This window comes from Amblyomma maculatum, chromosome 2 (genome assembly GCF_055883805.1).
Source record: "Amblyomma maculatum isolate TAMU_Amacu chromosome 2, ASM5588380v1, whole genome shotgun sequence".
Lineage (NCBI taxonomy): Eukaryota > Metazoa > Arthropoda > Arachnida > Ixodida > Ixodidae > Amblyomma > Amblyomma maculatum.
Window position 1 is genome coordinate 73,877,032 of NC_139345.1, and position 8,131 is coordinate 73,885,162.

An 8,131-nucleotide genomic window follows, 5' to 3' on the forward strand; every position below is an offset into this window, starting at 1 on the left:
GTAGAAAGCCAGTCGGAAAAAGTGGATTCCTCGATGTTATTACAGCTGCTCTGGGGTGCTTACTGATGAGTGAAGAGCAAATGTTTTTAACAGTACAATGTTCACCTCTTCCACTATCCTAACAAGCATGTGAGTTCTTGTTATGGGCTCATGCAGAAAGTAGCATATCTTGCAGAACGAAGACATTATGGTACGAAATATGCTACGTTTAGATTGTCAATTCATCTTGCAAGTTCATCCAGAGAAAAGTGATGCTGTCACACGACTGAATTCACAGTTTACGCAACAAAATATAGCCAAGCCAAACACAAAGTGTCTCCTTCCCAGTGTTCCTGTGCCTACCCATCTTAGACTCCTCTTTCCTTGGGCTTGTGTACAGGGTTTTGAATATTTGGGGGCTGGGATTTAAAACATTCCTATGCAAAATCTACCACACCATTCGAGCTTAAATAACGTTCACAAAGTAGCAAAATATCGTCTACGTTATCTGATAAGTGATTCAATATCGGTACTTGCCTAGATTTTCAGAAATCGAGAAAAAACTGCTCTCGGCGGCGTGCACAATTTTCGCAGAAGAGAGTCGAAAAGCTATTTTAAAATGGTGCGTCATCTGTCGGGCAGCGAGGCAAGCGCGCCAACGGCCGGGATGGAGCTTGTCTCACTGCTCGACAGATGACGCATCATGTTAAAATAGCTTTTCGACTCTCTTCTGCGAAAATTGTGCACGCCGCCGAGAGCAGTTTTTTCTCGATTTCGGAAAATCTAGGCAAGTACCGATGTTGAATCACTTATCAGATAACGTAGACTATATTTTGCTACTTTGTGAACGTTATTTCAGCTGGAATGGGGTAGTAGATTTTGGATAGGAATTTTTAAAATCCCAGCCCCCAAATATTCAAGACCCTGTAGATGTGTAATCGATCAGCAGAATTCGTGACGAAGTCCTGACTTTGAAGAAAAAAAGCCATATCACGCGGATATGTGGGCTCACGCAAGCTAGAGATTGAGATCCCCCCCCCCCCCTTCCCCCCTTTCCCCACTGAGGAAAATATATAATCGATCAATGCTGGGCTTTTAATTTTTCTCTTGAGCATTCATTGGTGGTTGCAATCAGAGCCTCGGAGCTGACCCCTCGGGCTGCGCAAGCTCTTGCATTCATTGAGCATGCTAAAATGGCAGAGTGCGATTCCCCAGAACTCGATACTATATATTTTGCATTCGATGTACAAGGCGCGGGAGGAGGCGGCGCACACTGTGCAGACTGTGTGTTTCGTGTAAGAAACACTGCTCAGATATGTTTAATATGCACACGACGTCGCGCACGTTCTCCGAAGCTCTGCTTGGCTGCAGACCGCTATGGTTTTGTTCGTGACATGTTCTAGCAGTGATTGGGCATCTGCGATATTACTTCCTTGATTACCCAATGCGCTCGCATTACGAAATATAAAAGGCCTCCAACACCTCCTTGTGCAAATGTGCTGCTTCGTGCCCCCAAACTCGGACCCCATATGCAAGAACTTTCCCTCTAGAACTGTCCCACTCTGGAACTCTTGGGCAATTAAATGCTACGCGCAGCCACATTGGATTGTGCAGCCGGGAAACTGGTCATTCAAGGGTCACCCTTACTCACCATTCTCGGGGAAAACCTTTGACTCGTGAACCGAAGAGCATAGATTCGGATATGGTTTGCATGAATGGGTTTCTTATTCTTTACCCGTCCTTGCCACGTCTGTTCGGCAGGCCCGCCTATCACTTCAACTACAGAAGTGGCGCGTATGCAATTACCACACTTCAAAGCTTTTCCCACAATGAAAAAGAACTTCAGTGAGCTGTCATCCGCCTGCGGGGCTGTGGTTTCGGTTCAGTGACTCGAAATATTTATTTGCATTGACAACTGCTCTGTCTCGACCCTATTTCACTCACATGAGGCGACACAATCTGGTACTTTTTACAAAATGCTTAAGGTCAAGCGCTCTTCTTAAAGCGACTGGAAAGATGGAAGTAAATAAGAAAAACAATCGATTGTTTACGTGAGGTGGTTGGGATTCTAGTTGAAAGTTGTATGATGCAGCAGTAAGAGCGTACGCCACACTCGACTCGGTCATATAAAAGCAACATATCATTTCGCTTCAGTCTTGATTAAGGCTTTTGAGCTGACAGCTCAACATTCGCGAACCCTTTGTCGTGTCAAACTCTCGGGAAGTCATCTCCATGCTTTGCTAAATACAGTGACCGAATTGAGCTTTCGTTGTTCTCAGTCGACTGATTCCATTTGCAAGCATTTACCGCTGCCCTTGGTGCATGGAAACATTTATTCACACCTGCTGTTATCGAAACTATAGATTTTAAAGAGCAAAAACAATGCACGAAGAAGGACGGTTCAAGCACTCAATGCAAAACTTGTTGCTTTATTCACCAAGGAACTTTATCTTTTTTAGCTCGTAATGCAAAACCATGGTGCAGGCTGAAGACTAGGTAAAGCATTAAGAATTTCAACAAGGCAAAAAATTTCCATTGTGAGGTTGTGAACGTTACCAACGAAATGAAATTCATCAATAATTATTAGGCCCACCACAGGGGCCTAGCCCCATATCAGTGTGAAGGTACAAAGAGTGCTTAACGCGTTTTAAAAATTAATTTTCCCATTTATTCCATCCGATCATCCCAGCCCATCATTACGACTTTTCCTATCCGCCTATTCCATTCTTGTCGTGTCCTAAATCCCTCCGCGAGTGCTCTGGTTGATTTTAAGGCTTCATTAGAGACTCTTTAATTGAACACCGCTGAAGAAAAGCATGTACTGTTGGCAAATCGGGCGTACCTGTACTGTAATCAGAAGAGCTTGCACAGCCGACTATCACCTTATTCCATCCTTGAAACGAAAAGCGTCCAGCAGACGCCTAGGTGCAACGTTAACATCGACATGAACTCGTATTTGACCTGATCAACATTACAAATCGCAGGTAGCATCCAGTAGAATGGTCCTTAGGCATTTCTTAGTGTCATAGCTGGTTACACCTTCAATTTGTCACACCCACAATCCTGCATTGTGATTTGGAAAGCGAAGCGTCGGAGTACGCTTCGGCAGCTTAGACGGCTACAGTCGAACAACCGTTGAGTTATAATTGAGGAGCTCGTATCCGAAACCTTGCCTTCGTGAAATAGATTTCATAGTGCGAAATAACTAGTTTATTTACAAGAGTTATTTTCTTTTCTCCTCAGCCTTAGACGAATTCCTCCAATCACGTTGTTGATATTCGTTCGCCCCGCGCGCCGTGTGCGAGGTTGCGATATCAAGTCTGCGCCGCCACCCTACGTCGGCGAAACCTAATTATACGTCTCTACGCGCAAGTCGGTAACAACAGACCACTTCCTATAGTTTTCATTACCCACAAGGCCTTCTTTGGCGTGCAGCCGATAAAAAAGCCAGCGAGACCGTTCGGAAGGATCACAGTGCCAAAATCGGTGCGAATTGTACATGCATCCGAGAATCGGAGGGAAGCTTAGTAGTTGCAGCAATATATATCAAATTTATTTGATTTCGCTTTATAGGTCACATTAGAAGAGACACTTTGCATAACCGAAACACTACTGCGAGCTTTTATTTATTAAAGACCCCGTTCTCCATAAAATTCCGCGTTGGCGTTGTGAACGAAAAAAAAAAAAAAATCGAGGATATGCCTTTGCCATGTGGTAGTTGGTATAAATTACATGGCCGGGTACTGATTGGACGGCGAGCTGTGTGACGTCACGAGACAAGGCACATGACATGGCCTATTTGTCAGAATCTGCCTTTGTGGGGGGAGGGTGACATGAAAATCGAACCCTTCAGACATCTTAGATTCCGAGTAAGGAAGCCTATTTCTTGGCCATGAAAACTCTTAGTTAAAGCGGTGCTTATTGGGATAGATTATGGCTCTATGCTAATCAGTATTTGTGGGATAACGGAGGCAAGAGTAGAAGCTTATTGAATAAGCGAGTAGCCAACTGCGTATAAACCAAGCGGGGATCGCAGGTTGAACCGCAGACATTAATTAGTCATTACCGCTGTAACGCTATGGCATTAATATTCTGCAATACCGTCCCGGAAGACCTCGGATCTGTTCACTTGCCTTTTTATGCGCTAGCATTAGATTCCGCTGTGTACCCCTAAGCCGGGCTGTGTTTGTGGGTCACTGCCAGCTACGCCGCCTGCGGAAAGAAGGACAGTCGGCGCGGAGGGAAAGGGCTCTGACCATGAAAGACGTGAAATAATACGGCCGCGACTGCACCGAGAGTGACTCGAGACTGCGTTTCGAGCCCATGGAAGCGCTGACGCTGACAAATCTGCTTTTAATAGTAACTCTACGCTTCGCTTGTCATTGCATAAGACCGCCATGATTCGTACGACACCGATGACCCCACATTTAAATGCCACTCTCCCGCAGTGTGCACATGAATAGCATGTCGCCGTCTTCCTCAATTTCCGTGCACGCTCAGCGGATGCAAACAGACCGCTATCGCATTGCTCTTTTAAGTTGCGTTAAGTGACTCCAAAATTTTACAGTGTGCTATCACTGATGTCTCCAGTGATCGATTTCACAGCTTTTTGCCCGAATCCTGACCCTAAAACCCTACAATCGATCCGAAAGCGAATTGAAACGTGACTTGGTAGCGCACATACATCGCATCTATGTTGGCACACATATCGCCAACGTAGATAAATCGACTCCAAATTGCTGCATCGCAAAAATACAGCAACATGCTAGAATTTATTGAAATATTACTCAGTGGCTGCGAAGGTGCACAAGTAACGCAGGCAAGCAGTTTCTGGGAAGACTGGCAGGTGAATGGTAGTTTTGAACGCTCTAGATGTATGATCTGTGCAGCTGCTTCAGAGTCTTGCTGTTGCAGAGACTGCAAGTGAAAACTGAGTAGCGCTGCCGATGTGGAATACGTCACCCGCTTAGGTCGGAGTGAATTGTTTATCACAAAAATCACAAGAAGCACTCTTACTACAAGACCTACCGTTAATAAATATTTTACTTTTTTTTTTTTTTGGGGGGGGGGGGGGGCATCTTAGTCGCATAGTTAGGAGCAGTTCCGAGTACACCTTAGCCTAAGCCTAATATCGTACAATATAGAAAACAATATAGAAAAGATAGAAAAGATTCAAACAGAACGTTTCAGAGCCTTTTTGCGATATCAAGAGGATGTCTTCTGCCCTGAAGGGTATAGCTGTTGTACTGCATTTATATTTTCAACAATTGCAGTGTGCTGTGCGATATCATTGCACTATAAAGAATCCAAGATGGTCGAAAGATCCGGAGCCGTCAACTCTCTTTTCATGAGTCGCTATAAGACGGTAACACGTATATAAGTCAAACGCTTGTAGCTTCTTTTTTTTACCTAATAATTCACAGCAAACCTTTGATTAATATTGCATAAGCACAGTCGTAGTCTTCGCATTTTATTTGCAGCTGAAACCTTTCAAACAGATTATATCACGCTATGCTCGACCTGGGCCACCCGTTCGTCCCTACGGCTGAGCTACATATATATATATATATATATATATATATATATATATATATATATATATATATATATATATATATATATATATATATATATATATATATATATATATATATATATATATATATATATATATACATCTGCTGTTTCGCTGCTTTGTTTTTACGACGCAAGCGCCGACTACAAATCAGTACATTCACCTGACGTCTCCATTCCTTAGCAAATTTTGAAAAGAAATGATTTATCGTAATCCTGCTTCTGGCATAGTTTTCCTCCATGGTCCAATAGTATTGCCTCTTATTCCATATAAAATCAATACCGCGCATCGCAGTTTCTAGGCAAAAAAGAAAGCTTGTATGTAGGAATGAGGCACTCGGGTACATTAGTCGGCGCCGGAACATTTCTATGGCTATAGCGGAGAATGACTGCATTATGACGGCCAACAGCAAATCTTCAATTTTGGCAAGCTGGTGATCGGAGCCTGGTGCATTCACAAAACTTTACAGCTAAGTTGTAGTTGTTACTGCAGCAGGGGCGCCATGTTCAAGTCATGAGGGCGCCAGAAATTTGTTTAACCAGGTACGTGCATCATGCAAATGAAAACGATCCGTACAACCCATCCCCCCCCCCCCCCCCCCCCCAATCCCTTCCCGATTATACATGTACGACTCCCAACAATATCGGATATTCTGATATGTGAACCATAGCGTGAAGGTATATTTTTTGAGCTTCAGTGGCTGCGAGTCCCGCCATGAGACCATCACGGGATGTAGACACAGAACCATTGTATACAGAGGGCAGCGTTGGCGTGTCCCAACGTCATGAGCCGCGTACTAAGTTTTATTTCTTTACTTTAGTGGTTTGCACAAACATTTCAACCACTGTCGGAGATTCCGCTTAAGGATTATGGCTGAGACGCCATATATAAAGCAGTAATCGAATTAGTTGAGGAGCGCACAAGCTATACATTCTCGTTCGGCAAGGCATTGGTATAAGTAGTCAATTATGCCGCTCGTGTTTGAGTTGCAACAAGTAGGATACTTGAGCATCGAAAGCGAGCAGATTTGTGTGCGGTAGAGTTTCGTACAAAAATCAAACGAGTATCGCATTCATGCAAGCCTTATCCAAGTTTCTTAGATCGCAACTAACCCCCCCTAGAAAAGAAGCTGGGTGGTGGAGAAATTCAGGAAGCGGTGATCGGTTTTATTATAAGAAAGGCCATGTCTGCAAACCTGAAAGAAAAGTAATGGTCAAAAAGCTCCTGCAATCGTCGGTTGCCTTAAACTGAAAAAAACGGGTTTAATGCTGTCACAAACATTCCTAAATGTTATCATACTTCGACATCTTATGAAATCTTGCAGGTTTTACTGCCTGAAATTAGCACATTTTTTTTTTTTTTTCACTGCTGCCGGTCGAGTTGCTAAATTGCGATCTGTGCATCATTACGCTTTTTATTTTTTTCACACTAGCGCAACATGATCCGGGCGCCTAGTACTGCGATTTAATGAAGTTGAATCTCTCTCTCTCTCTCTCTCGATCTCTCCGTCTCTCTCTCTGTACGCAAAGCATGATGATCAGCCGGAAAGAACCACGTCTGAAATCCGCAATAAGCTAGCATCTCCTGCAGCAGCTTTTTTTTTTTGTTTTGTTTTAGTTGTATTCGGCATAAACTGACTGAACTTAAACGCTATAACAGCATAGAGCAACGTCACATGTTCATGCTTCGTGGTCGCTGTTTATACGCATCTATTTCCGCAAACTGGCGACCGTTCTGTTTATACTCTACAACCTGGCATGCACGCAACGATATCCGGGGCGTCTCCTCACCGTCTAGGCTGTCCGAGGGTCCGGCACAGCGCGAGGCGTCTCGACGCGGGTTGCGAGTGTGCGGCGCTCCGCTGTCCTTCGATGCTGCTGCGCCGGCGGCCCGACGCGCGGCCCTTTTTGTCGGCCCGGGGGCGGAACCCGGGGCGGCCCACGAGTCGCCGCCGCGCCGTCCCATTGGCTGCCGCCCGTCCAACTCGCCACAAGCTCGCCCACGCATGCTCTGTGCCAAGCTGTAGTGCCACGTCACGGCGGGCATAACATCGCTGCACTAAGGCTACGGGGTGACGCATGGCACTGCAGGGCAGGCTGCAGGGCTCGGGTTCGAGCAAATTTAGATGCACCCGTGTGGGAAGGCTTTAGCTGCCCCTTAGCCCTGTGAAATACCTCGAGTCCTCAAGCAAAGAACCAGAGAGTTTGAGGTGGGTTTGCGTGGCTATAAATCACAAAGCCTGAAACACGAAAGATTGTATCACGATATTTGGCCTGTGAATAAATTATAGGAAGCCAGACTTCTATAAAGTCTCATTTCCTCAAGTGGCTGTAGTTTCCGGCACGTGGGTCGATAACTCATTGAGGGTGACATTCCAGGGAATCGGGCTTATATAATAAAGTATACAGAGGCAATGAGATTGATACTGAAGCCCTGACCGTTCTATGCCACGTGTATAGCTCGTTGGTGGGGCAAAATACGTCGTGTGGTATATGCGGTGTCTGCCAAGATTACTAGGACCACCCGACAAGAAACTTTGATCACCAACCTTTCCTTAGCTTATCAGCCTATCAATCA

The 8,131-nt window shown here is 44.9% G+C and overlaps 1 protein-coding gene across 1 annotated transcript in view; it reads right to left on the minus strand.

Moving 5' to 3' along the window:
* LOC146199010 (uncharacterized) overlaps positions 1 to 7,427 on the minus strand; it is a 32,861-nt gene extending 25,434 nt beyond the window's left edge. The window contains exon 1 of the mRNA XM_084592693.1: positions 7,345 to 7,427. The gene's annotated coding sequence lies outside the window, so the exon portion shown is untranslated. The remainder of the gene's footprint in view (positions 1 to 7,344) is intronic.
* Positions 7,428 to 8,131: the final 704 nt, after the last annotated feature.